Source organism: Cetorhinus maximus, chromosome 18 (genome assembly GCF_964194155.1).
Source record: "Cetorhinus maximus chromosome 18, sCetMax3.hap1.1, whole genome shotgun sequence".
Taxonomy (NCBI): Eukaryota; Metazoa; Chordata; class Chondrichthyes; order Lamniformes; family Cetorhinidae; genus Cetorhinus; species Cetorhinus maximus.
In genome coordinates this window covers 92029543-92057244 of record NC_135896.1, presented here as the reverse complement: position 1 = coordinate 92057244, position 27702 = coordinate 92029543, and the positions used below count along the sequence as shown (strand labels likewise).

The 27702-nt window shown below is 45.4% G+C and overlaps 1 protein-coding gene across 3 annotated transcripts in view; it reads left to right on the top strand.

Annotated features, from left to right (window-relative positions):
- LOC144693355 (spectrin beta chain, non-erythrocytic 1-like) overlaps positions 1 to 27702 on the top strand; it is a 559404-nt gene that overhangs the window by 275605 nt on the left and 256097 nt on the right. Inside the window, exon 1 of one of the 3 annotated variants that reach the window (XM_078563184.1) lies at positions 24247 to 24387. The exons of 1 other annotated variant lie outside the window; for it this stretch is intronic. The gene's annotated coding sequence lies outside the window, so the exon portion shown is untranslated. Of the gene's footprint in view, positions 1 to 24246; positions 24388 to 27702 lie in introns of those variants that run through there. One more of the 3 variants, XM_078563185.1, reaches the window with a different exon arrangement.

The following is a 27702-nucleotide window of genomic DNA, read 5'->3' as shown; positions in this document are numbered from 1 at the left end:
GTTTTTCACCTTTGACTCTTCATTTACCATTTTGAAGAGGTCTTTTGAGACACATTGGGAGAACGACACACAGCAGGTGAAACACTTGACAAGATGTACAAGCAGTCGCTCAAAAAGCTTACACCTGCAACAGCGAATGTAAAAGAAATGAGGGAAGTAACACGCCATTGAAAATATTATCAGTGCAGATTCAGCTCTTCAAGATGACTCCAGAGACAATGCATATGTAAACTGTCACTTATTTTCTAACTACATCATCATAAGGTTTAACATTCACTTTACAGTGTATAACATTGTAGTGATTGTAAGTAAAACCTTATCTACTGTTTTAGGGGTCATGGGATTGTACGGACGAGTTAACCTTAAGCGCGGGTAATCTTAGGGGTGGAGCTTTCTAGTCGTGGGCCTGGTTCAAGCATGTAGCTTCTTCAAGAGCTCTGTAAATAAAGTTAACTGTTTCAAGCAAGGAACCTGTCAGGTACAACCAAGTTTGTTACAATTGGCAACGAGGATAAATAGCTCTGACGCTGCACCTCGCCTCCTGAATGTGAGTACATCAATTCTTAAGGAAAGGAAGAAAGGTATACTCACCAGTCATGCCACTCTTTGGCAGAATCGATCCTTATGACTCGTCCGTGGAAGACTGGAGCCAGTACATAGGGCACCTAGGCTTTTATTTCGTGGTGAATGGAGTAACAGCGGAGGAGAAGCAGAAAGCAGTTCTTTTAAGCGTCTGCGGGAGCAAGATGTATAAACTCATCCGTAGCCTGATGGCCCCGAACGCGCCCAATTCTAACTGTTTTAATAAGCTGATAGACCTCATTAAGGCCACAATTTCAGCTGAAGCCTTCAGTAATTATGCAAAGATTTAAGTTCAACTCAAAAGGAAGGACCCCGGTTGAGTCAATCGCAGTTGACTGAGCACTGTGACTTCAGAGAAACACTCAGTGACATGTCGCGAGATTGTTTGATTTGCGGCGTACACGATGACGCCATTCAGTGCCGTTTTCTTGCAGAAGTTAATATTGATCTGAAGCGTGCCATGGAAATAGTGTTAGCAATGGAGAGTGCTGAGAGGGACTCGCAGGTTTTGCAGAGTGTGCAGCATAGTGTCGTTATTCAGTTCTGACGGGAACCTACCACTGGGCGTGGTGCGAAAACCAGGGAGACAACCGCGAAGTGGGAAACAGTCTCCGCTGCTCAAAAAATGAAAAGGCACACTGGAAGCGATTCAGAAATGAATTTGTTACCGATGTGGGGGTAACCATGTACCGGAAACCTGCAGATTTAATGCCACTACTGTCTCAGTAAAGGGCATGTTATAAAGCAATGCAGGGCGAAATCAAGGCAGCCAATCAGACAGCAGACCAAGATGATCGAAGTGCACAACAGAACTGATCCAGAAGCTGCTGATACTAATATCCATTCCCTATACAATGTCAAAGCAGTAAAAACTGAACCAACCACTGTCACCCTTCAAGTGAATGGGAAGCCTCTAGTCATGGAGGTTGACACAGAAGCATTGACCACAGTAATGGGAGAACACACATTTAAATACCTAAGTGAAGGTACCCAGCCACTGAACCTGGAGCAAACCACAGCTCAGCTGAAGAGAACACTGGAGAGGCAATACAGATAAAAGGCATCGCCCCTGTACCTGTGTCCTACAGGCAACAGACAACCCAGCTTCCAGCGATCGTTGTAACAAATGAAGGACCTAGTCTTCTGGACCGCGATTGGTTAAAAGAAATTAAGCTCAACTGGTCAGAAATTTTTCTAGTTAGAACTGGAAGAAATCCTGAGTTGATAAGGGAACCTGATGATGCCTTTTGCAATGAGATAAGAGAACCGAGGGATCTTCTCAGGATGCAAGGATCCCTCAGGTCAGAGTTGGTTCCATGGGAAAGTCATGAAAAGAAGCGAAATGAGTGCAGTGCTAATCTGAACAAACTGGAGAAACAGTTGGCAGAAAAAACTCAACAATGTTCAATGTTCCAGGACAAAGCCAAACGATACAAGAAGGAGACAGAAAAGCTAAAGAATCAGCTGATTGAGACATAAGAGGCATTAGAAACTTTACAAGGTACGAGTGGGTAGCGAAGCAATGGTTGGCTCAACCACCGAACGGAACCAAATTAAGATTCTGCCAGAGAGAAATTTGGCCAACTGTGAAATCAAAATGAAGGACAAGACAAAACCCTGCGGCAAACAGAAGGAGAAAGGACATAAATCAGATCCAAAAGGCCAGTTGGCTATGTCTCCAGAACCCCCTCTGCAGCCGAGAAGGCTTATCCGTAATATTTGGAGTATTGAAATTCCATCAGTAGCTGCATGGTTGACATTTCACCATAGTCTCAGATCACAAGCCACCTGATGGGCCTGTTTAGTGAAGATAAAGCAATTCTGCTGATAGCCTCTGTCAGAGATTCATGCATTTAAATGGGATTAAACATATTAAAACAGCGCCATATCATCCCTCACCCAATAGGTTAGCAGAAAGAGCAGTGCAGACCTTCAAAACAGGAATGAAGAAGTTGTCTGAAAGAATGTTAGAAACTCAAATTTCACGATTTCTTCCCAATTATCGCATGACTCCTCATGCAACTACAGGTTCAACACCGTCTCAATTACTGATGAAATGCCACCTTCATACAAGGTTGAGTCTGGAGTTTCCAAACTTAGAACGGAAGGTAGAGAAGAACCAGAGTAGTCAGAAAGTGAATCATGATGTTCACAGCAAAGCTCGAAGATTTACTGTGGTAGAGACGGTTTTCGTGCAAAATTTTGGAAATGGACCTAGTGGGTTCCTGGTATAATTGTCCCTAAAACCGGACGTTTGTCATACCAAGTGAAAGTGGAAAACCGGATTGTTTGAAAACATGTGGATCATCTAAAGAGTGGAGAGACACTCCAATAATCAGCTATTCCACCTGTAATTGATATCGAACCTATAATCCCTGAGATGCCAGATCGACCTAGAATAAGCATACCTGATATCTCTGTTGAATTACCTCATACTGAACGGCCATTGTCTAAGGATGTCCCTGAGGCTGCAGTTCCTGATCATGTCGACCCAGTGGGAGAATCTCAAGTAGTAGAGCTATGTCGCTCTAACCGAATTAGAAAACCGCCTCAGAGACTTAATCTATAATCACATGTATATGTTATAGATTAAGATATTCTTGTAAATGAGAAAAGTAACAAAAATTAAAGGGGGAGGAAAGTAGTGATTGTAAGTAAAACCTTTCCTACTGTTTTAGGCGTCATGTGATTGTATGGACGAATCAGCCCTAAACCTGGGTAATCTTAGGGGTGGAGCTTTCTAGAGGTGGACCTGGTTCAAGCATATAGCTTCTTCAAGTAAATAAAGTTAACTGTTACAAGCAAGAAACCTGTCCGGAACAACCAAGTTTATTACAGGCATTTTAACATTCCGTTAACAATACTTGCAGCAAGTCTGGCATTCACCATCTTAAAATTCACTGCCTCCTCCTCGCTGTGTACTATCTTTAATGAATATTAGCAAGCAATCTGCGTGGCAATTAGCTGCTTAACAATCCCTGGCTGTTCCTAGCATGTGCTTCAACTGTTTAACGACAGTTGTGGCTTGTGCTAAATTCAGGTTTAAACAACAGTTCAGATTAAGATGCATCGTCAGGACCTCACCAGCACTTCAGCAGTGTTTACTCTGGAAATTCTGAGGAATTTGCCTCATAAGAGTGAGTTCTGTGCTACTGTATCTTACTGGGCACCTTAAAGGGGTCACCGGGAGAAAGAGAGTGCTCGACCATCAGCATTCTGCAAGGGCACCCCTCCCGTCCCCTGGACTACCCTGCCTTAATCTGCAGGAGGAGTGGGAGGAAGATATGAAGCCAAGTGGAGCAGCACCAGTCTCTGCAAGATAGAGGACAGGTGGACGAGGTGAATTCTTTCCCGTCTCTGAGTACAGGCATCTCTTCTCCTTTGGACCCCCTCCACCAGGACCTCCAGTGCCGTGCCCAAGAACGTTTACCCCCCTCTCACCCAATTTGAAAGCCACCCTTTCAGGTCGGCTTCTCTCCCAGCCAGCCCCTCCACACCTTTTAGCCAGGGGGGTGGATGAGCAGGCTACATATACCACTCCAGAAAAATTGTGTTGAATGAGCTTTTGGGAGGTAAACCTGGGCCAGAATCTTCGTCGGCGAGTGGGGGGGGGGGGGGGGGGGGCGCTCACCAATGTGTAAAATAACGCGCGGCGACGTCGGGCGTGCGTCATTCAGATCTTCAGTTCGGCGGGTGTGCACTGGAGTCGGCTGCACGCCCGCCGAAATGTCAAAGGCCTATTAAGGCCATTTAAATAGTAATTGAAATACTTAACGGAGCTGCACATCCAACCTTAAGGTTGTCGGGCAGGCGAAGAGCCCAGGCGGCCTTCGCATTTTTCATGAAACCTCATCCACAGGTGAGGTGAGGTTTCATGAAGTGTTTATAAATTGAATGAAAGTTTTCATTAAAGTTCATTGACATGTCCCAGCTCATGTGACACAATGCAAATTATGTTTATACGCAAAAAAAAACCCCAAGTATCTTTCAGGATAAGACATGGTCCCTTCAAATTCACCCAAACTCCTGACTTTATATCTGATAAACGTACATTGGCTGGATGGTGTGGCTTTTATGTTTGTCATGCTTAGGCTGCAAGATTTGCTGGCACTTTTCAGCCAGCCTTTGCAGTGCTATATGTCCTGTTTCAGGTCCAAAGTGGCATCCACTTCTGGTGTGGGCTGCACTGAATATATTTTTAGACCTGTCGTTAATCTGGGTGCTGGGAGTATGCATCTGAAATATGCAAAGTGTGCAGATTGGGATGTCAGTCAGCACTTAACACCATTTTGGCTCTAATGGTACCATTTTCCACCTTACCACCCTAGCTAACACCCTCCCCTAAACTTGCAGAGTTGAAAATCCTTGCTGTGTTGCATTGTGTGACTATTATCATATTATTTGGCGATACTCATGGAAAAATCTTTTTCCACACTTGATCTCAGCGTTCAGCAATTCATATCGCAGTCTGTGACAGAGGGCACAGTTTCAAAACGAGGGCGTTCCCATTGAAGACGGATAAAGGAGGAATTTCTTCTCTCGGAGGGCCGTTCGTTTTTGGAACTCTCTTCCACGGTGAGCAGTGGCTGAGCCATTGAATATATTCCGAGGCTGAACTGGGCAGATTTTCGATCGTCGAGAGAGTCAAGGGTTATGGGGGCAACAGGCGGGAATGTGGAGTCGAGACCGCAATCAGATCAGCCATGATCTTATTGAATGGTGGAGCACGGCTCATGAGGCCGAATGACCCTCTCCTGCTCCTGGTTCTTATGTTCTTATACACTTAAATTACCAAGTGGAAAGATAAATATTAAATTGCAGATTGAGCAATTTGTGGAGCTGGTGTTAACATAAATGGAATCTGTCACAGCAAAATCAGTTTTAATATTTATGTGTCGATTTCAAAATGTCAAAAGTAATGCAACATCAAAAGGTTTCTTGATTAAATGTCATGTGCGTCAGTGGTGGAGGGAGTGAGTGTTTGTGGATGGGGTGCCAATCAAGCGGGCTGCTTTGTCCTGGATGGTGTCAAGTTTCTTGAGTGTTGTGGGAGCTGCACTCATCCAGGTGAGTGGAGTGTATCCCATCACACTCCTGACTTGTGCCTTGTAGATGGTGGACAGGCTTTGCAGAGTCAGGAGGTGAGTTACTCGCTGCAGGATTCTGAGCCTCTGACCTGCTCGTGTAGCCACAGTATTTATATGGCTAGTCCAGTTCAGTTTCTGGTAGTGTACATAGAATTCAAGGGAAATTGTGAATGGATTCCAAGCTTTATGTAGCGATTGCTGTCAAAAGGGAGGCGGTGGTATAGTGGTATTGTCACTGGACTAGTAATCCAGAGACCCAGGGTAATGCTCTGGGGACCAGATTCAAATCCCGCCACAGCAGATGGTGGAATCTGAATTCAATAAAAATCTGGAATTAAAAATCTAATGATGACCATGAAACCATTGTCGGTTGTTATGAAAACCCATCTGGTTCACAAATGCCCTTTAGGGAAAGAATTCTGATGTCCTTACCCGGTTGGCCTACATGTGACTCCAGACCCACAGCAGTGTGATTGACTCTTAACTGCCCTCTGAAATGGCCCAGCAAGACACTCAGTCATATAAACCGCTATGAAGCCTATAAGGAATGAAACTGGATGGACCACTTCGCAACGACTTAAGCACCAGAAACAACAATGACAAACTCCCCCGGTCGACCCTGCAAAGTCTTCCTTACTGACATCTGGGGGCTTGTGCCAAAATTGGGAGAGCTGTCCCACAGACTAGTCAAGTAACAGCCTGACTTAGTCATTCTCATAGAATCATGCCTTACAGATAATGCCCCAGACACCACCATCACCATCCCTGGGTATGTCCTGTGGGACAAGCCCAGCAGAGGTGGCAGTTATGGTATACAGCCGTGAGGGAATTGCCCTGGGAAGAGTAGCACAGTAGCACAACTACTGACCGAGATGGTTGAGTCCTATAGGACATAGCTGCGGCAGGTGGTGAGGGAACTGACAAGAAGGAAAAACATACTTGACCTCATCCTCACTAATCTGCCTGCTGCAGATACATCTGTCCATGATAGCATTGGTAGAAATGACCACTGCACAGTCCTTGTGGAGATACCCTCTACCGTGTTGTGTGATACTACCACTGTGCTAAATGGGATAGACTTCAAACAGATCTCGCAATTCAAGACTGGGCATCCATGAGGTGCTGTGGGCCATCAGCAGCAGCAGAATTGTACTCAACCACAATCTGTAACCTCATAGCCCGGCATATCCCCCATTCTACCATTACCATTAAGCCAGGGGATCAACCCTGGTTCAATGAAGAGTGCAGGAGGGGATGCCAGGAGCAGCACCAGGCTGACAAATCCAACCCGGCCAATTACCTCCCCAGCAGCCTACTCTCCATCATCTGTAAAGTAATGGAAGGGGTCATCAACAGTGCTATCAAGCGGCACTTGCTTAGCAATAACATACTCACTGACGCTCAGTTTGGGTTCCGCAAGGGTCACTCAGCTCCTGATGTCATGACAGCCTTGGTTCAAACATGGGCAAAAGAGCTGAACTCCAGAGATGAGGCGTGAGTGACTGCCCTTGACAACAAGGCAGTATTTGACCAAGTGTGGCATCAAGGAGCCCTAGCAAAACTGGTTGGAGTCATATCTAGCACAAAGGAAGATGGTTGTGGTTGTTGGAGGTCAATCATCTCAGTTCCAGGACATCACTGCAGGAGTTCCTCAGGGTAGTGTCCTAGGCCCAACCATCTTCAGCTGCTTCATCAATGACCTTCCTTCCATCATAAGGTCAGAAGTGGGGATGTTCGCTGATGATTGCACAATGTTCACCACCGTTCACGACTCCTCCAATACTGAAGCAGTCCATGTCCAAATGCAGCAAGATCTGGACAATATCCAGGCTTGGGCTGACAAGTGACAAGTAACATTCACACCACACAAGTGTCAGGCAAAGACCATCTGCAATGAGAGAGAATCTTATCATTGCCTCTTGACATTCAATGGCATTAAAATCACTGAATCCTCCATTATCAACATCCTGGGAGCTACCATTGAAAAGAAACTGAACTTGAATACCCATAAAACACTCTGGCTACAAGAACAGGTGAGAGACTAGGAATCCTGTGGGGAGTAACTCACCTCCTGACTTTCCAAAGCCTGTCTACCATCTACAAGGCACAAGCCAGGAGTGTGATGGAATACTCCCCACTTGCCTGGATGAGTATCTAACAACACTCAAGAAGCTTGACACCATCCAGGGCAAAGTAGCCCGCTTGAATGGCACCCCACCCACATACATTCACTCCCTCCACCACCGATGCATAGTGACAGCAGTGTGTACCATCTAGAAGATGCACTGCAGGAACTCACCAAGGCTCCTTAGACTGCACCTTCCAAATTCATGGCCACTACCATCTATAAAGATAAGGGCAGCAGACAGATGGGAACAGCACCACCTGCAAATTCCCCTCCAAGTCTCACACCATCCTGACTTGGAAATATATCGCCGTTCCTTCATTGTCGTTTGGTCAAAATCCTGGAACTCCCTCCCTAACAGCACTGTGGGTGTACCTACACCACATAGACTGCAGCGGTTCAAGAAGGCAGCCCACCATCACCTTCTCAAGGGCAATTAGGGATGGGCAATAAATGCTGGCCCAGCCAGTGACGTCCAGGTCCCATGAGTGATTTAAAAAAAACTAAATTCAAAAAAGCGCTTTAATAATTAACATTTAAAGTGTATCTTCAGTGTTGCATAAAATCAGCACTTCATAGTTCTAAAAATGTACTACATACAAAAGGAATTTTTAAAAGGCTTTCTGGTTCATCGTGTTAGTTGAAAGCCCCATTCAAGTGCTTTTCCAGTTACAAACTTTGGCCCGATATTTTTCCTTTGTCTGACGAACTTTTGTATCCCACACACATCAATTCTGCAGCCCTGCATTAAAACTGGAGACGCAGTGAGAAAATCAGCCATTTTTGCCTTTTTAATTGAGCTCCAAAATTTGATTCAAATCCTCGGTCAAAATCTTGGAACTCCCTCTCTAACAGCACTGTGGGTGTACCTATACCACATGGACTGCAGCGGTTCAAGAAGGCAGCTCCCCACCACCTTCTTGCAGACTATTAGGATGGGCATTAAATGCTGGCCTTGTAAGTACATAAGCAGTAGGAACAGGAGTAGGCCATTCAGCCCTTCAAGCCTGCTGTGTCATTCAGTGAGATCATGGCTGATCTTCCATTTCAATACCATTTTCCTGCATCACCCCCGACCCATCCTTTGATGTTTTTAACGTGTGGAAATCTATTTGGCAGGATTTTTCTGTTGGCGCGTGGGGGTGGGCCCGACACGCCAACATGTAAAATGACGTCGGGCGTGCTCTCCGACGTCATCGCGCTATCTCGCGATGTTTCGTTTGGCGGGCACACGCCGGAGTCGGCTGCGTACCCGCCGATATGTAAACGGCCTATTAAGGCCACTGAGGAACTGATTAAGATAGTTGTTAACGCTGCCCGTCCAGCCTTAAGGTTGGCGGGCAGGCGAAAAGGCCAAGAGGCTCTCGCGTTTTTTAGGAAACCTTATCCACGAGCGGGATGAGGTTTCCTAAAGCTTTTATGAATCAAGATTAAAAATTTTCATCAATATAAAAACATGTCCATCTCACGTGACACGGTCACATGAGGGGACATGTTTAAATACATTTTTAAACCATATATTTAGTATTTTGAATAGTGATTGAATCTCCCTGAGGCACGGAGCTGCCTCAGGGAGATTGAAGCGCTCTTTCGCGCGCATGCCCCAACTCCCCCTCCTTCCCCCCCACCCGCACAGGTAGCACTGAGCGTTACTTGGCCCGCCAGCGTAAAATGGCAGCGCGGAGCCGATCGCGGGCAGCGATTGGCTCAGGGACCGTCCCCGCCCACTCCTGCCGAGTCCACCCGCCGCCCGCAAAATTCAGGCCATTGATCCCAATCTTGAACATACTCCACAACTGAGCCTCCGCAGCCCTCTGGGGCAGAGAATTCCAAAGATCCACCACCCTCTGAGTGAAGAAATTCCTCCTCATCTCAGTCCTGAATGGCCTGCCCCTTATCCTGAGACTGTGTCCCCTGGTTCTAGACTCCCTCAGCCTCGCCAGCGAGGCCTACATGCCGTGAACTAATAATTTTTTTTTAAAAACAAATCTTTGCAGTTAGGACCTATTTCAATGGATAGGTTCAGTTCTAGGTTTGACTTTTTTAGTTAATGAATGCATTGTGGATTTATGGGATAGTGTTTTATTTTAATAAGTGTGATTCAGTTCTTCATTTTTGTTTGTATGACATCTTTTTTGGACGGCTTTTTTTCCACATGACATTGTCTGATCTAGAAGGCTGGCAATGACACAAACTGCCCTGAGGCTTCTGATGGTGCAGTTGTTGAATTATCTACTAACAGGCGTACAAGGGCAATCCATGGTTGTTGCTTCCGATCTTGCTTTCCTTCCCCCACAACCCAGCTGGGAATCAACTTTAACTCTATTTGAGGTCCTTCTTCCAAAAGCTCCTGCTGAGACTATCAGAGCAGACCCTAGCATTCAATGGAATGGAATGGGTTAATCGGTGAAACGCCTCTGGAGAGGACTTTCGCACGCTCCATACGCAAAAATAAAAAGCCTCGAGACTTCAGCAAAGTTGCTGTCACATCCTGGGTCCATTGGAGTCTGGAAATCAGCTTCGCGTGTTCAAATCTACCCTGTTTCCAACATTTGCTACTTGGGTCAGAATTTTACACTCTTCCCCCGCCACCCCCCTCACCCTCAATGTGTTCTGAGGCGGTGGGCGGAGTGTGAAATTGCATGGATGGGATTCCCTCCGGGTTCCTGCCCACCCCGACCTCGCTGTGGTGGGCGGTCAGGGCCTTGGATGGGAAGCCAACCCTTGCCCCAGTTGAGGCCCTTAAGTGGCCAATTTGCCAATTTATAGTCTCTGAAGGGCCCTTTCCCGCCCAGCCTCACTTTTTAGGCTGGCGGGCAGATGAAAGCTGGAAATAAAGTTTGATCTTGGGTGGGAAGGGACTTTGGGGAGGAGGAGTGCCTCCATCAGAAGCACCCCTCTGACCGGGAGCGCCCTCCCCTTAAGGCCCGGTGACATCCGGATCTCCCTCCCCCCAACCAGGCCGAGATCCCGAGACCCCAATCGTTCCCCCACCTCGCGACCCTCAGGCCTTCCCTACCCTCCCCGCCTCGGGACTCCTGCCACTTACCTCTTTCTCCAGTTCCCGGGACTGAGGGTGGAATTGTCCCACAACTGCACAAAGAGCGGCCACGGGTGGGGAAAAAAAGCCGTTTTACCCGCCGGCCGCAATGGCGGGTTTTCACGCCGTTCCGCCCCATTCCTGCCTCGTTAATGATGCAGCCGTAGGAAACACGCTGTCCCGCTGTCCCGCTGGCGGGCGGCCTCCAATTTGCCATCCACACTGTTACCTCACCATTTCCTCATGCCAGGCGCCATATTTAAGCCGCAGCCACGTGCACACTTCTCAATGCTGGCAGCGCAGGGCTGCTCCGGCGAAAACATGGCTCCAAAGGCCAAGAAGAGTGCAGCCCCCTGATTCAGTGACACATCCCGGGTACACCTTCTGGATGCTGTGGAGGCCGTTGCGATGTCCTCTACCCCGCACTGGCCATAGGAGGCCCATCATTCTCACCACTCCGGCTTCGGAGGTGATGGTAGAGGTGGTCAGTGCCAATGCTGCACACAAGAGGTTGGCCATCCAGTGCAGAAAACGGAAGATTGATCTCAGTCGTGCCACCAGGGTAAGGCAACCATCTCATCGCTCTAAACTCACACACCCACAAGCCCATCACACATTCACTGGCATCTCACTCACTGCCAGCTCAAGGGACATCACCACTCACTCTCTCTCACACACACCCTCACATCTCCATCTGGCCTCATCTCCTCTGGAGTCTGCCTCCTCAGCCCTCACCATCTTGAGCCAACTGGCACAGACCAACATGTGCTCCCACACAAACCCTGGGCTACCCTCCTTCCCCAGTACAGCCCTCACCCTGTAGCCTCTTCCCTTGCCTGAGGCCACTTCTCCCCCTTTCCCCAAGCAAGCCCTAACCCTGCAGCCGTTGAAAAGCCACCTCCGCCTTACGGCTGGTCTGGTAGGTAGAGACCTGCCCGTGAGCCCCCCTAAAAGTGATGTGGAGCTGCCTGTGAAGCCTGGCGCTAATGACTGCGAGTGCTGCCTGAAGCAAAGTTGGCCAACAAACCTCGAAAACCTGAGCGTAGTGCAGCTCGCCGGGTGCTCGTCGCTTATGTACAGTTTTCACACATTGGCGTGCTCGGACGATCCAGCGTGGGGGGTGATGATTCCGGCGAGCTGGGCTTATAATAATATGCAGGTGTATTACAATGAAGTTCCTGACACCTGATGGTGGGAAACGCGGCCCACCATTGACGGGCAGAACGGACGATTGCAAAATGGCCTGACAGTGTGAAATCGATTTTTGGCCTTCTCGCCATGTTGTCCCCTCAGGCCACCAAACACGCTCGATGCCAACAGGCATGGAAAATTCTGCCCTATGCCTGCTTGGTTTGAGAGGGCGGCCTCCTCCCTCATTGCCTCAGGGAGGACCACCAGGTCTGGGCCTGTGAAGCGAGGGGTCGCCCTGCCTCAGGTCCTGGCCTTCAGCCTGTCCTGCGTCTCCGCGTCTGCTACTGCAAGTGAATGAGCAAAACAGCAGCCACAGTAATGACTGCCGTGCTCTGTTTAAACTAGGCCCGCACTGGGGCCTTAATTCCCGCTTCAATTCTCACCCCTGTGGTTGCCAAGCCGCCCGCCAGCCTATTGATTGGCCGCCCCAAAACAGGTCCTAGGACGGCTCCCCTCCACCAGGTGAGGAAACCAGTCCTGACAAACATTTTCCAACCCCTGAAAGGAAACCAAGCCCCTAATTTCAAACTTAAAACAGAACTCCGCATGAGGAATGATATTTCTAGGAGGGGTTAGCAGCACTTTACCGTTGAGCGTTTTGTGCTGAGATAGCTATCTAAATATAATTACTATGGTCAGTGCTAAAATTGTGTGCCCATTTGCTTTGGCTGTATTTACACATGCAAACTATCAAGTTAAAATTCTTCTGATGGAACCAGCTGATGGGAAAAGAACAACTGATCACACAGAGTGTAATATTACTGTGGTCACTTTGATTTCCTTCACTTATCCTTTGCTCAGGAATGAGTCGGTGCTGTGTCCCTTTAGCTGCAGAATTAACAACCAGTCTACGTATACAAGATGTTCAGGAAAGCCATTAAACTTTGAAAAAGAATTCAGCAACTTACATTGTGGAATGCATTCCTACAATGCTATTATTTCTTTGTTGATCAGAGGAGCATGGAGTAATTTAAATAAAACTTTGTGCAGCTTGTTGCATTGGGACATAGGCTTTCAACAGGGGATTTGGAAACTTGAACATTTGTCACCTCATTAGATTTCTGTCTGTCTAAATTCGGGTGTATCACTTTGCAATATCTCAAACTCTGTACTTTCTATTGAACTTACTAATGGATTATTAATACAGTCACTCTGGACTGAAGGATTCCTTTTCTCTGGTGGTATACTGTTTTTTCTTGAGTAGTTGATGCCATATTTTGGAAGTTATGGCCATTGACAGGACATTCTCTGGACATTCTACCAGCTCCTCCATACATTTTAACCCAACTGATATTTTTAACTCTGGTTGTCTTTTAAATGAGTTTGTACTTAGTGTTCTGTTGAAGGGTCATGAGGACTCGAAACGTCAACTCTTTTCTTCTCCACCGATGCTGCCAGACCTGCTGAGTTTTTCTAGGTAATTCTGTTTTTGTTTTTGTTTTGTACTTATGGAATGGTTATGGATTCACTGAATGCATTTGTAACATAACCTTTTGGTAAGTTTGTCTGCGTGTGTTTTGTGTGTGTTTTGTGTGTGTGTTTGTGCATATGTGTGTGTATATGTATGTGCATATGTGTGTGTGTGTCTGTGTGGGTGTGTGCATGTCTGTGTGGGCGTATGCGTGTCTGTGAGTATATGTGTGTGTGTTTGTGTGTGTGTGTCTGTCTGTCTGTGTGTTTATTTCTTTTCCTGGATTGGCTGCTTTAATCATGAAAGAAACTCTGTCACCCCAATCTCTCTTTACTTAATAACAAAGCCCCAACGGTAACAGTCAGTGATGAAATAAATTTATTCTATTTTCTATTTATCCTTTTAATCATTGGATGTCCTAGGCCCAACCATCTACAGCTGCTTCACCAATGACCTTCCTTCCATAATAAGGTCAGAAATGGGGATGTTCGCTGATGATTGCACAATGTTCAGCACCATTCGTGACTCCTCAGGTACTGAAGCAGTCCATGTCCAAATGCAGCAGGACCTGGATAATATCCAGGCTTGGGCTGGCAAGTGGCAAGTAACATTCACTCCGCACAAGTGCCAGGCAATGACCATCTCCAACAAGAGAGAATGTAACCATTGCACCTTGACATTGAATGACATTACCATCACTGAATCCCCCACTATCAACATCCTGGGGACTACCATTGACCAGAAACTGAACCAAACTAGCCACATAAATACTGTAGCTATAAGAGCAGGTCAGAGGCTAGGAATCCTGCAGTAACTAACTCACATCCTGACTCCCCAAAGCCTGACCATATCTACAAAGCACTAGTCAGGAGTGTGATGGGATACTCACCATTTGCCTGGATAAGTGCAGCTCCATTAACACTCAAGAAGCTTGACACCATCCATTACAAAGCAGCCTGCTGATTAGCACTCCATCCACAAACATTCACTCCCTCCACCACCGACGCACAGTAGTAGCAGTGTGTATCATCTATAAGGTGCACTGCAGGAATTCACCAAGGCTCCTTAGACAGCACCTTTCAAACCCACAACCGCTACCATCTAGAAGGACAAGGGCAGCAGACACATGGGAACACCACCACCTGGAAGTTCCCCTCCAAGCCACACACCATCCTGACTTGGAACTATATCGCCGTTCCTTCACTGTCATTGGGTCAAAATCCTGGAACTCCCTTCCTAACAGCACTGTGGGTGCACCTACACCACATGGACTGCAGCGGTTCAAGAAGGCAGCTCACCACCACCTTCTCGAGGGCAATTAGGTATGGGCAATAAATGCTGGCCCAGCCAGCGAAACCCACATCCCATGAATGAATTTTAAAAAATGACTCATTAGTGAATTGCTTTACTCAGATTTATGAAATATATGGCTAGAAAGTTGTAAATATTTTAAAAGCCAGCACTTTTTGGCAGACGGACATGTATGTACCTTTTGCTGTTCTCAGAGATTAATTATAAATGAACATAATGCTATAAATATGTCCTAGTTGCAAAAGGTTGCAAGTAAATTAGAAGCATTATAATTCCTTAGCATTAAGCATCAATTGTACTATGCAGTTCATTGACAGAATACTCGGTAGTAATAATTTTTCACTTGATGCCGCACAATGTAGCGAAGCATCTTGAAATACTGAGGTTTTTCACAAAAATGATTTGATTTAAATTTGTTCCAGTGAGTTTGAAACTGCATAAGCCTCCTTGTGATCTTGTTGTTTTGCTATTTATTAACTGGCCTTGTTTGCACATGAATCCGGTTGAGGATCAGGAATGTCTGTTATGACAAGTGGCTGGAGCCAGCCTTGTGTTATGCACCTTCAAACACAGCATTCCATTCATATTTTTTCCTGCTGCGCAGATGATGGTATTGGTCCAAAATGATGGAGTATATAAAACCTACTCATTAACAACCATTAACATTGATCTGTGCGATACCCGTATGTCTAAAAATGCATTTGACCCTGATAACAGCTGCAAACCTGGATGGACTGGAGGACATTTAGTCACTGGGAAGCAGGTTTTTTAGTGGCCAGACCTATTTTAATTTTTCTTCTCTATTTCCAGACCAACGTGGCCTACAGGCTGCAGCCAGAGAGGTGACATCTGGAGAGACTGGGAAATTGGGAGAGGACGGGACATCGGGAGAGGGGGGTTGGAAATTGTTTTGTGGTTTACAGGTAAGCTCGGGGGTGGTGTGGTTATGGACGGAAGCACCTCCTGCTCCTCCTGGCCGGCAAGGCACCTACCTGCTCCGTCCCACCGCCCCTCCAGCTGCCTGTTTCCCCAAGGCCCGGGAAACCTGACCAGCCCAGTGTTAAAATTAAAACCGGGCTAAAATGTCAGATACACTGCAGCACTATTATCACACAGAATGGTTACAGCACGGAAGGAGGCCATTCACCCCTTTGCTCCACTGCTGGCTCTCTGAAGGAGCAATTCACCTGCTGGCTTTCCCCCACCTTCACCCGCAGCCCTGCATGTTCTTCCTTTTCTGACGACAGTTCAATTCCCTCTTGAAAGCCGCGATTGAATCTGCCCCCACCACCCCCTCAGGCAGCACATTCCAGGTCTCAAGCACTCGCTGCGTGAAAATGTTTTTCCTCATGTCGTTATATATGAATTCTGATCGGCCACAGGCGTGTAGGTTAGTTGCTCAAAGCCCCCATCCTGCGCCCTGCAATTGGAAATGGGTTGGGCTCGGCTTTCAAGTTTTCTTTATTTTTAATCCTGCCTCCCCCCTGCTATCCTAGAGAATTAAAATGATCCCCATAGATTCCATTGAAACTGGCATAGACACCAGAATGTTGAAGTACTTATTCCTGTCTAACATTGAATTTAAAGTTATCATCCTCATCCCGATGTCTATGGTCTCATCCACTTGAACTAAGCAAATTCCCTCCTGGACAGTATATTTTTCCTCTCCATTGTACCCGGAGTCCACAGCTGCTTTGTTGTTGCTGTTCTTGGGAGTTTGGGTACTATTTGCTAAAGGCTAAAACACTCCATTTCTCCGTTTTCCTCCATTAAAGACATGCTTGGAAGCCATTGGCTTTTTAAAAAATTCTTTCATGGGATGTGGGTGTCGCTGGCTAGGCCAGCATTTTTATTGCCCATCCCTAATTGCCCTTGAGAAGGTGGTGGTGAGCTGCCTCCTTGAACCGCTGCAGTCCATGTGGTGTCGGTACACCCACAGTGCTGTTAGGGAAGGAGTTCCAGGATTTTGACCCAGCGACAGTGAAGGAATGGTGATATATTTCCAAGTCAGGATGATGAGTGGCTTGGAGGGGAACTTGAAGGTGGTGGTGTTCCCATGTATCTGCTGCCCTTGTCCTTCTAGGTGGTAGCGGTTGTGGCTTTGCAAGGTGCTGTCGAAGGAGCCGTGGTGAGTTGCTAGGTTGCCATTCATTTTTCTTCTGCCATACGAACATGCAAACATACGAAATAGGAGCAGGAGTAGGCCATTCGGCCCCCCCCGAGCCTGCTCCGCCATTCAATAACATCGTGGCTGATCTGTTTGTGTTTCTAATTCCACATTCTCTTCCACCTCCAATAACTTTTGATTCCCTTGTCTAACGAGAATCTATCTCCTTCCGCCTTAAAGATATTCAATGACCCTGCCTTTGGAGGCAGTATTCCAAAGTCGCACAACCTTCTGAAAGAAAAAAACTCTCCTCATTTCTGTCCTAAAAGGGTGACCCCTAATTTTAAAACAGTGCCCCCCTATTGCTGGACTTACCCACCAGAGGAAACACCCTTTCCACGTCCACCTTGTCAATGCCGTTCAGGATCTTGTATACTTCAATCAAGTCACCCCCTCACTCTTCTAAACTCCAGTGGAAACAAGCCCAGTCTGTCTAACCTTTCCTCATGAGACAACCCACTCATTCCAGGTATCAATCTAGTAAACCTCCTCTGAACCACCTCCAACGTATTCACATCCTTCCTTAAATAAGGAGATCACAACTGCATACAGTATTCGAGGTGCGGTCTCACCAATGCCCCGTATAACTGAAGCATAGCATCCTTACTTTTATGCTTACTTGCCTCAAGGGTTGTATTTGGATTTTTATTCTCTTTTTCATGTATTAATTAATGAAATTAAATATTAAAATCAAATGGAATTCAAAATAGAAAACCTAGCAACACCTAATTCTTGGGAATCTTGGTTTTCGCACTGATCTAGTGCTGGTGTATATTCTCAGCACAGCGCTCTTACACTAGCTTTGTGTATCTTGTCATTTAACCTGATTCAAGTTCGAGGTGAACATGGCATGGAGGCAGGGCAGTTGGACAGGGCTGCATCCTTCCAGGGGTGCATCCTTCCAGCGTACTCACTCAGGTTGAGAGGGCGGTTAATAAAGCCTACAATATCCAAGGCTTCATTAATAGGGGCACAGAGTATAAGAGCAAGGAGCTTATGTTGAACTCGTGTAAGACACTAGTCCGGCCTCAGCTGGAGTGTTGCGTCCAGTTCTGGACTTGAGGAAGGACGTGAGGGCATTGGAGAGAGTGCAGAAAAGATCCCCAAGAATGGTTCCAGGGATGAGGGACTTCAGTTGTGCAGATGGATTGGAGAAGTTAGGACCGTTTTCCTTGGAGAAGAGAAGGCTGAGAGGAGATTTGATCGAGGTGTTCAAAATCATGAGGGGCCTGGACAGAAAAGATAGGGAGAAACTGTTCCCACTCGTGAAAGGATCAAGAATGAGAGGGCACAGCTTTAATGCAATTCGTAAAAGTAGCAGAAGGGATATGAGAAAAGACTTTTTCATGCAGCGAGTGGTTAGGATCTGGAATGCCGTGCCTGGGAGTGTGGTGGAGGCAGGTGCAATGGAAGCATTCAAAATGGAATTTAGTCTGTTATTTGAAAAAGGAGGAATGTGCAGGGTAGTGGGAAGGCGGGAGAATGGCACTAGGTGAGTGGTCATTCAGAGAGCTGGTATGGACATGATGGGCCAAATGGCCTCTTTCTGCACTGTCACAATTCTGTGATTCCTGATTAAGCTGTTTTTTCAAACCAGCACCAACTCTGCTCTATTCTAATTTTAAGATAAGCGTCATGGAGATCCATCAAGCTCATGTCTGGCCTGAGCATTATTGATCACTGGAAATGAGAGAATTGTTGTAAATAAACTCCAATGAATTCCATTAATGACTTATTTCTGTAATAAAGTGCAAAGAAGCAGTTGGTTGACGTAGCCAAGCTATGTCTCTTACCATTACCTTCGCACTGTTCTACATTTATGAAGCTAACATTTTGTATATTCAGCAGACAGAAAAATATTGGCAACTAATTGTTTATGTTATCACTATGTAAAGAAAAAGTGATTTGTTTCTGAATAAACCTGCCTGTTCAGGGCGGGGAGGGGGGATGGGAAACAAACTGGAATTGTTGCTTCTTGATGAAGTGAATGATATGTTTAACTATTTTCCCAACCATAAAATTGTGTATGAGTCATTGTAAGCAATACAATGAGGAAGTGTAAAATATGTCATTTCGTATACTGGTGAGAAAGACTGGATGACTTGCTCATGATGATATTGCTTATTGTAGAGTAGTGCAGCACTGAAGAAGGCCATTTGGCCCATCAAATCTGCACTGGCTCTTTCAAGGAACAATTCAGTTAGTCCCACGTCCCTGGTTGTTTCCCATGTCTCTGCAATTTTTTATCCTTCAAGTATTTATCCAGGGTCTGGTTTGAAGGCTACTATTGAACCTGCAAAAACCGCCCCAACAGGTCGGACACTCCAAATCCTAACTTCTCATTTAGTAAGAACGTTTTTCCTCATGTTGCCTCCGATCGTTCTGCCAATCACCTTACATCTGTGCCCTCTGGTTATTGACCCTTCAGTCATTGGGAACAGTTTCAATTTACTTTATCTAAATCCTTCTTGAATTTAAACATCTCTATCAAATCACCTCTTAGCCTTCTCAGCTCTAAGAATAACAACTCTAGCTACTCCTGTCTACCAACTTGACTGTAATCTCTCATCCCTCAAGATGTTCTTGTTAACATCTTCTGTACACTCCCTAAAGCTTTCACATCCTTCCTGAAGTGCGTTGCCCTAGCTATGACTCAATTGGTGTTTTCTAAAATTATTTTTAGTAACTTTAACGGGCCTTGTTAGTGGTGCGGGGGTGATGCAAGTCATTTGAAATCATTTCCACATTGGTGTTATACTCTATGGCCAGGATTTCCTGATCGGCAAGCGGGGGGGGAGGGGGCGGGGCCTGCTCACCAACGCGTAAAATGTCGGGTGGAATTCCCGACGTCACTGCGCCTCATTTCAATTTTCAGGTCAGCGGGGGCTCAACCGAACCAGCTGTGCGCCCGCCGACCTGTCAATGGCCAATTGAGGCCATTGACAAAGTAATTAAAGTAATTAGTGGACCTGCCTGTAAGGTTGGCGGGCAGGCCGGGAGCCCTGGCGGGCATTGGAAAAAGCATGAAACCTCATCCACCGGCGGGATGAGGTTTCATGTCGGTTTTTAAAAATTTATTAAAAGCGTACTTAAAAGTAATGGACATGTCCCAACTCATGTGACAGTGTCACATGAGGGGACATGTCAGGGAATTTTTTTTTTTCTGTTTTTAAGATTTTTTATTGTGCAGCCGATCTCCCTGAGGCAGCACTTAGCCTCAGGGAGAAGAGTGTGATCTTTCACATGCATGCGCGAAAGAGCGCACTCCCGGCTCAGGGAATCCCCCCTCCCCCGCCCGCACAGGGAGCGCATAGTGCTTTCTTGCGGACGTCATGCTGGACGGGCCTTAATTGGCCACCCACGTAAAATGGCGGCGTGCCCCCAATCGGGGGCGCCGATCAAAGGCGTGCCCGCTCCTGAACTTCCCCCCAAAGGGGGGGAAAATTCTGCCCTATATGTTAGTTTTTACACTACATATATTACTTATTAGTGCAGTTATTATTGGTAATTCTTACATAAGCCTAGTAAATTGCAGAAGTACTCTGTACCATGCTCGCTTTCATATCGGCAAGCCTTAAGCTCATAACAATTTTTTGAGTGTGGGCATGCGTGGGGTTGGGGGTGCCGGAGGGCCTAGTTTGTGTCTGGAAGTCCTGGCCTCTGCGGGTGGCTACCCTACCCCGATGTGACCTAAAAATTTAGCCTTTGGAGTTGTGCCTTGCTGCACAGCCAATGCCCGGTGTTCCCTGCCTCCACCCCTACACTCTTCTTACCCCCCATGCTCTCCCCCGCACCCCACCCCTCCCCTTTCAGGTACAATATGTTACAGCTGAAAGACAAGTCAGTCTGAATCAGTTAAAAACAAAAGCTGTTATTAGCGCAGATGCTTGTTTACAGCTTTGATTGTTCAAGCAGAACATTATTGTTCCTCTTAAAAGCTGCACAGTGCTGCTTTCTCGCAGAAGTTGCTTTTGATATTAAAAAAAAAACAATGCGCGCATTTTAACAGCAGCTGAGCTAACAAGTTACAAAGTCAGTTAATAGGACACCCAGGAGGTGAGGTGACAAACAACACAAACTGTGCAAGGTGACAACAGGGAGATTGATACATATTTATGCATTAGATTCAGAATGTACAGGGTATTCTTGGGGAGTGTTGCGTCACAGATACTTGGCTTTTTCGTAGGAAGGATTTTCAGATTCGCACAGGCTTGACAGAAGTTGCAGGTGTTGTGGATATGTGAGAGTCAGACATGCTGTTCGAGGAATGTCACAGCTGATGCACTGAGGGACTGTTTGTGGCATTCCAGCCGCATTAGCCTGGATGGCCCCCTCTTATTTTGAGAATAGCAGAAGATGTTCTCCTTAAAGCTCTGCCTCAATGAGGGAGGGGGTCTGAGACAGTGCATAGGAGAGGTAACCAGTTTCATTGACCAGCCCAGTGGCAGGTCACAGACGAGGAACAGATTGGTAACCATGTTTATAACAAGAAACTGTTGGTTAGAAATTGGCCCTGAGCGGTATTGCTTCAGTTGCCTGTTACAGCCCTGCACGTTATGCAGGTCTATTGAAAGAAGTTAGTTTTTACAGTTAGAAATTGCCTAGAAAGGAAAGAACACCCAAAGCAAGTAAGTCTGCTCTTGGAAGAGACAACACATACGGCTGAATCTTCTGGCTGACATGCGGGTGGTGGAGCCCACACGTCAGCGCTTAAAATGTCGCGCGAGTGTCCCGACGTCAGCGCGCTGCATCGCGATGTTTCGGTCAGTGGGTGTGCTATGCAGCGCGATGTGCGCCCACCATTAATTAAAGGCCTTGTTAAGGCCATCAAGTCACCAATCGACCAGGATTTTGAGGGGCCCGTGCGAACTTTGGGTCAGTGCATGGGCCCAACGGGCAGGCGGGTAAGTGATTTTTTTACAAACCTCATCCAGTGGCGGGATGAGGTTTGATCTCGGAATTAAAAAAGTGTAATAAAGTTTTTGTGTATTTCATTAACATGCCCCACCTCGTGTGACATTTTCACATGAGGGGGACACGTTAATGAATTTTTAATTTTTCTATTTTTAATGTTTCACAACCTTTCAGCGATCTCCCTGAGGCAGCACTTTGCCTCAGGGAGATGTGCGCATGCGCGAAAGAGCGCACTCTGGCAATTGGGGAATCCCCTCTCCCCCCATAGCGCTTCCCGTCGGGCGACAGGCTGGGCAGGCCTTAATTGGCCCGACCACGTAAAATGGCGGCGGGGTCTGTTTCGGTGACGGCAATCGGCTGCCTGACCGCTGCCGGGTCGGTGGGGCCCGCCCGCCCATCAAGGGCAAAATTCTGCCCACAGAGATAGATCTTGAACTTGCTGCCTAGGCATAAAATTGGCTTTGTCGAACAGCTGCCTAAGACACAAACCACCTGACTTTCATTTCAACTGCAATCACTAGAGATGAAACTTGGGCAGTTCCTATTATGTGTGGCCAACCTGCAACAGTGGCCATTTGAAAATCTACCCCACGGTTTATTATTCTTCGAGGAGGGAAGTGAGATTGAGTTAAGTAAATGGAATATGCTGCGATTATTACTCAGTATGTTTACTTGCGATCTCAAGTCAAGAAGATTAATCGTCCATATCTGACCTTGTCCCGCTGAGTGTTTCAGCCTGTCTTTGAAAATATTAGAGAAACATTTATGAAAGCACATGCAAAAGTCACGATAGCCATCGCAGATCACAAAGAGGCCTATGATTAATTACGTTGTTGTAGAATTAGGTATTGGGCAATAAGGGCATACTTAGGAAGGTGGCACACTCAACATGTTACTTGAATGACCAGCACCACTGATACCCAAGAGAATATCCCGAAACGTTTAACAGGAGGTAAAAATCACAAGTAAATATTTCTTGATTCAAGTATACAATTGCACCAGATAATTATAATTTTAGTTTCTTGCAAGCTACCTAAAAATGCCAAATCTGACAACAAATACAGCCTAATTTAACCACACTGTAAACATGGTCATTTGTTTAAGATAGTTACAGTATTGTGTTTTTTTTTAAAATACAGAACATCTACATTATTTTTCTTCCTTCTACATGGGTGTATTAGAAGGCTGTGCAAGATTGGATAGCTTATTAGGTTGCGTTACAGTTCATTCAGGGAGTGTGAGTTCCTGTGGCACAGGCACTTTTCCATGCATTTTGGAGTCTGGAGCTATGGGGTAGAGGCTCCTACTTTCTTTCCATCACAAGGATGATCAGGAATCCCTCACGTTCTTACCACCTGCTATTACTGTATGTTGAAAGGATTTGTAGGATGATGCTCAACCTGTTTGGCTGTGTTACGAATGCACCGTCCTTGATCATCAAGTCCAGGGGTGCGACTTGAACCCAGAGCTTCTGGCTCTGAAGCAGGGATGCTACCCGCTGCGCCACATGACTCCTCAGTTTGTCAGATACATGTGGTGAATTGTGAAACGAATGGCATTGTCCCTGCAAGCTGGGTGAAGGGTCTGACAACTTCATGCTATTGCTTTTGCTCAATAAATATTATTGAGACAGTTTGGGTGAGGCCTTGTATACTACAGCAATATATATGTTAATGTAGTGAAGTAGGTGAGTGTTAAGTGCAGAGCAGGCTTGGGAGGGAGTGGTGACTTTGGACCCAAGACTCCAAAAGTCTTTCATCACTGATGTTTTTGTCACCTCATGTCTGGAAGTAGTGTAGACTAATTGATAGAGATTGACTGCAATAATTAGACAGCAACTCCATTATCGTTGTATCATGCGACTCTCAAGGTCTAGAAGGTGAACAAGATGGATATTGGTCCTTTTTATCTAGCAATTCCTATGTCCCTAATATATTCCAATGGACAAGCCCAATACTAAATATTTTTTTAAAATCAGGAATTTTTGTCACAGTATTTTTCGAGAACACATGCAATTGAATAGATCTGTTGACCCAATAAAGTTGTTTATTAATTATCATTTCATATTTTCAAATATGATGAATTGCATAGAAAATTTGTCTTGGAATGTTTTACTGTTATTGGCAATATAGCACATATTTCAGATCGCTCAGTGTGAAACTGTCTGCTTGGGTGTATTTTTGTGTTACCAGTAGTGAATAGTGTTTCAATCCCTGAGAGTTGTGGGATTGCACCGGTCTCAGTATTGCACTTACCGCCTATACTCCGTAAAAGAAATGAGAGCTTCTTTGCTGACTGATGATAACTCATGGCAGCCCTCGTAACATTTACTGACAGCTGTTTGAGGCAATGTCGACTGATCACTCCCAGCCAACACCCAACCCCTCCTCCCAGTGATATTAATGTGAAAGTTATTTGTGGGTCATTCCAGCAACCACACATTCACACACACACGCACACACACACACACACACACATACACACAGGACACGGGCCAGAGGATTGTACAGCCACCTGGAACATTTGGAAGGAACTTTTTACAATTTTCAGCTGTTAAACGTATGTATTTAGAGCAAATTGTTGTTTTAATAATTAGAATGTTGTGTGCTTTTTTGATTACTTAATGTTGTCGTGATAAATTGTAAAATGGCATAATGCTTAACTCTACTTTTTAACGTACTTCCAAATACTATACATAAGCCGTTATAATGTTAAACAATGAGACTTGGCAGAACTTAAAAGTACTAGCTCCAGCAATTTTGATTAGGGCGAATATAGAGTTGAGTCTTAATGTATTTCTTCACCTTTTTAAAAGTTACTCTGCTTCCTTTTTAGTTTCTACCCTACCACAAACTGTTTTGTGACTGAGAGGATGGGCATACATACTATTCTAACCCTTTCCTATTGTGAGCTTTGTAACCAGAGTAGGTCTGACAATGATATAAGCTGGTTCAGACTTATGTGTTCTTTTTGACCTCAATGGGAGCATTTTGCTTCAGTTTGTGACCTCTGCCGGTTGACCTGGTTAAGCTCGTAACCATTTTTCTCCCCTCCATGACACTGGACAAGCCCGCACGTTGCGCTTGGGAGAAGTGTGCCTTTGAAAAGTGCCATTATTTTCATACGCAACTTTCTGTTCAAATTTTGAATAATTGGAATGAAGTTAACCATAGCCGCATGTATCACCGCAGCCAGCAATGACTTTCTGGATTTTACCAAACTGTTGAGCCTTTAAGCAAAATTTGCAAGGAACCTAATAATTGAAAGGTTAAAGGAAGAGGCGTAGAGTTTCTGCTTTGGCTGCAGTCGGCATTCCGCATGCAAATTGTGCTCAAAATTGCATTATAGAAGTGCTTCCTTCTTCAGTTTCCACTCCCACTCCTTGCATGTCACTGAATGCAAAGTCTGCCATGAACCAGCACAATGGTGGATGTTTTTCAATGTGATGTTTATTACAAGAAATTTTGCTTTGAAAAAGGTCCTTGATACATTGATGCAGTTTGATTAATACATCTACAAGTGGGTTCACCACATACAAAGGCATCTTCAATCAGCATCAATTCACCACATTGAAGTAACCTGATTTTAAATGACTGAATATGACTTTTAAAAGGCGCAGAACCATTTGCTGGTTTTGTTGGCGTACAGTGGTCAGTTTCTTAGTAAATTAAGAGAAAGTTGCACGCTAAAGCTTTTAGAAAGTGCCGATTAGTGTTCTTGCAACCAAAAGCATCAGCTTAGGTTTTAGAGCTGAGGTCTGTAAATGAACAACATTCAGTGAAACTCCCAATGCTGATTAATTTAACCTGGGGGTGTGGCAAGTTTTATGGCCAGCACTGGCTTCCAAAGCAACGCTTTTTAAACTACCTCAAAAAACTCACAGAGACTCAGGCAAACAACATGGAAAGACATGCAGTGCCGGGGAAACTGCCCCAGAGATTATAGAGTTACTTGGAGCTTATAGAATCATGACCTGTAGATTTTTGGTCCTACAGTACTGTGTTCATTCACTTATTCGGTTTGAGTGCATTAGAATGTTTTAAAATTTAAAATTTTACCAACATATTTTGTAACATATTTTGTTAGTTGTTTTGTGGACAGAGCTTTCACTCAGAATCATATACTTAATAATCTACCTCATCAGTACAACTAACGTGCAGATTTATCCTAAGTGAGTTTTGGCAAATTTCTTCTGACAAGCGGATTTTATTGTTTGCATGTTTAGCCTTGAAAGAGATCTGATATCTTGGTATTTCTTTGGATGTAAGTGGTTAGGTGCTGCAGAAGAGACTAACTGAATTATAGTTAGAATCAATTTATCATCAAATGACTTGATGTTAACACAGCAAGAAGCTTGAATATTGGTTAGCTACAAGCTGACAAATGTTCCTTCTGTCCAATTTAACTAGCTTTTCTTAACTTTTTTTTTTGTTTTGAGGGAAGTGAAAAGCTTTAAAGTTGAAATGCTCTAACTGTGATCAACAGTCAGCAAGTGTGACATGTGAGCCTTATGATTGAAATGTTAGGTAGTGCCCATGTAATCTGATAGCACTAACCATAAGGTAAAAATGAAATGATAAAAATTACAGTGATGTGGGCTTAGCAATACCTCACGATGCCAAATTGTTGCTTAAGTAGTGATAAAAACGCTGGTTCAATTTGTTTATTACCCTGTTCAAAAGAAAGGAGGGAGATGGCTACCTTTGGTACCTGCATTGTGAGTTGGTGAGACATACATGGAGATATCATTATCTAAGGACAGAAAGTGCTGGAAAACCTCAGCTGGTCTGGCAGCATCTGTGGAGAGAGAAACAGAGTTAACGTTTTGAGCTCCTGATGCAAGGTCACTTTAAGAGGATTTAACACCCCGCCCAAGACATGAATGTGCCTCCCCTTGGCAGTTAAGATTCTGTCCCATGTCCCCAGTCAATGGTTAAAACTAGTTCTATTTCTTTCTAACATGATACCAATGGTCAGTAGCAGTTTAGCGGCAGCTAACTTAATTAACACCTTTAACCTTCATTTTGCTGAGCATTCCTCAGTAATTGTTCTTAAAGAGGAAATATTTCCTATCCATTACATCGGTCCCTTACTTTCTCCCTTCATCATAACTGCTTATCTTCTTATTTACATCTTTATTGCTAATTCCACAAAAATGCAAAACTGCCCTAAATATGCACCCCGTGGTTAACTTGGCTCACGATGGAATCTCCCAACTACCTCGCACTTGAATCTGCAGCTGTTATTGTTTTTGGCATTCTGTTCATTCCTGCACATTGAAAGGAGTTTTTTAAAATTCATTCGTGGGATATGGGCATCACTGGCTAGGCCAGCATTTATTGCCCAACCTTTAATTGTCCTTGAGAAGGTGGTGATGAGCCGCCTTCTTGAACCGCTGCAGTCCATGTGGTGTAGGTACACCCACAGTGCTGTTAGGGAGAGAGTTCCAGGATTTTGTCCCAGTGACAATGAAGGAACAGCGATATATTTCCAAGTCAGGGTGGTGAGTGGCTTGGAGGGGAACTTTCAGGCGGTGGTTTTCCCATGTGTTTGCTGCCCTTGTCCTTCTGGATGGTGGCAGTCATGGGTTTGGCAGGTGCTGCCTAAGGACCCTTGGTGAGTTCCTGTGGTGCATCTTATAGATGGTACACACTGCTGTTACTGTGCATTGGTGGTGGAGGAAGTGAATGTTTGTGGATGGGATGTTAATCAAGTTTTGTCCTGGATGGTGTCAAGCCTCTTTAGTGTTGTTGGAGCTGCATTCATCCAGGCAAGTGAGGAGCATTCCATCACACTCCTGACTTGTGCTTTGTAGATGGTGGACACACTTTGGGGAGTAAGGAAGTAAATTAAAGAATGAACGTTCCTAGCTTC